Genomic DNA, 2966 nt, shown 5'->3' on the forward strand with positions numbered 1-2966 from the left:
TCTACACATGCTTTTTGTGAAGCATCGAAAGCTTGTTAGAGGGAAGCAAGGAATTAGACTTCGCAGTCTCTTATTTGCATTTTACAGAAAAAAGAGAGGATAAAATTGCAATGCTTCTGATAAGGATTTGAGTTCATTTTAAATTTAATGACATGCTGTGGGGTTAATAGAATTTTTTGTTACACACACACACACACACACACACACACACACACACATGTATATATCATGTAGATTGAATGAGATCATGTCTTAGAAAATTACAAAACATGTTGAACAATGCACATGCCTTTTGCAACTTGCAAAATCCAAGTACATGTAGATAATGTTAGCGTAAATTCTGCAGAATGTGGATGAATGATGTAGCATGTAACATCATGGCAAGAAAACCACTCCCTTTGATCATGCATAATTAACACTTAATTCCATTGAAAGAAGTGACAAAAATCTTCTGCTCACATTACCATTTTGTCTTTTTATATACTTAGAGATAGTATCATAATTACTCCCAAAACTCTTATGCAATGAAATTGTGCATGGCAATCTACTGAAAAGAAAATGTTTCACCTTGAAGTTCTGCCTCTGTCTCTGTCTCTCTCTCTTTCAAAAGGTTTTAAAGAACTTCACGAAGAAAGGTTGACTAGTCTCCTTGGTATTACACCTAACAGGTAAAAAACTTGAAAATCTTTCTTCTTGAGTTGAGGAACAAGTTTAAGAGGAAGGCTTTTGCTCTCATGGCACAGTGTGTATAATACTCTAGCAGAAGCATTGCAATAGCGAGCATACTCTTCAAAGGTGTAGCACACATAGGTAGCTTGTGGAATCTTTATGAGGTGTATCATCATTTTCCAAATATAATCCTTACCCACTCACCCTCCCATCTTAACACCGTGACTGACGGGGTACCTTATTGATAATACACGGTCATTAATTAATGTGCTATGTACATATTTTCTATAAATAGAAGTAGGCGCCCCAAGTGTTCTCTCACCTCATCGTCTTCTTCTCGCGTGGAGGTTGCGTGCTCCCTCTCTCTCCGTCTCTCCTTTGTAGCTTCCTAAGGACGACTCTCTCTCTCTACGGAAGGGCGTTTGGGTGAAAAGGGGGGGGGGGGGGGGGGCGCTTCTTTGCTGCTGTTGGAGAAGGGCGGAAAGAGGACCTACGTCAAGGGAGGAGGCTGCAAGGACGTGCTAGCTGCCGGATGATGATGTTCTCAGTAGGAAGGGGGCTGAGGTTGGTGCACAGAAAGCCTGTGCAGTGGCCAACGAATAGGAAGGGGGACAGGGTGGCTGCGCGCTCGGGGGGGCCAAGATTAGACTGAGATGGCGGATGCTGTTCCGGCAAAAGCTATCATTCGGCCGTTGGCAACGGCTGGTCTTTGGGACGTCTGAAAGTAGTGGTAGCAGGTGAGGCGAAGGTAGGCAAGGAGGCATGTAGGCGGGCGGCGAGTCCGGCGAAAGGAGCAAGAGCCGAGGTGGCGAAGTACGGGTGTAAGCGGGCGGCGAGTTCGGCGAGAGAGAGAGAGAGATTAAAGTTGATGGTTTATTAATTAATGCCCTCGAATAGCATGCATTAATTAATACACTATCAAAAATCGAGTGAATATAGGTAGCTTATGAGGTATAACACTAGATTACATAATGTGGGGGTGGCGTCTCTAATATACTTTACTTCCTTAGGTCTTTTCTTTTATTCCCCTCTCTCTCTCTCTCTCTCTCTCTCTCTCTCTCTCTCTCTCTATATATATATATATATATATATATATATATATATATATATATGCTTCTTGCCTTAATGGCTTGTAGAGTCCTTGTTTACTCCTTAGTGCGTGAAATCATACCTTAAACAAGTCCTCTTTTCACATATATATATATGTATGTATGTATGTATGTGTACATACATACATGTGTGTATACATGTATATACATACATACATACATATATATATATGTATGTATGTATGTATATATATATATGTATGTATGTATGTATGTGGATATATATACACACATAAATATGTCTATATATATCTCGATGTATATATACACAATTCTTTGTATGTCCCTTGGCATTCATTTGTCCATTAGAAGATAATCAACAGCTTATACAAAGATATAGCAAATATACATACATACATACATGTATGCATGTACATATGTATCTATATATGTGTGCGTGTGCACACACACACACACATATATATATATACATATATATGTACATACACATACATATATATGTGTGTATACACATGTATATATATACACATACACATATATATGTATGTATGTAACCACACTCACATATATGTATGTGGTCACATACATATATAAATACATACATACATATACATATATATGTATGTATGTATGTATGTATCATACATATATATGTATGTATCACACATATATGTATGTATATATGACACGTGTATGTATACACATATATGTATGTATGTAACCATACATATGTATGTGGTTACATACATATACACATACATACATACATACATATGTAACCATACATATGTATGTGGTTACATACATATGTATGTGGTTACATACATATACACATACATACATACATACATACATGTATGTATATATGTATCACATACACATATGCACATATATAAAATACACACATATACATATATAGTATGATATATATATATATATATATATATATATATATATATATATATATATATATATATATATGTATGTATGTATGTATGTATGTATGCCTTAGCCACTCTGGTTCACTCGCCTTACATTCTTGGCTTGTTAGATTAAGTTTTACCATATAGATACCTTGCTTTTTCCTAAGTCATTTTAGCAGCTTGGAGGCTTTTACTACCTCCAATTTTGAAGTTCCAATTCCTTGAACCTTATTTCCATGGAGGTCTAGTTAAGAGATTGTACCCTTATAGAAATGGATATCAACTGCATTAATTCATGCCAATA

This window comes from Cibotium barometz, chromosome 49 (genome assembly GCF_041138505.1).
Source record: "Cibotium barometz isolate CiBa-2024 chromosome 49, ASM4113850v1, whole genome shotgun sequence".
NCBI lineage: Eukaryota > Viridiplantae > Streptophyta > Polypodiopsida > Cyatheales > Cibotiaceae > Cibotium > Cibotium barometz.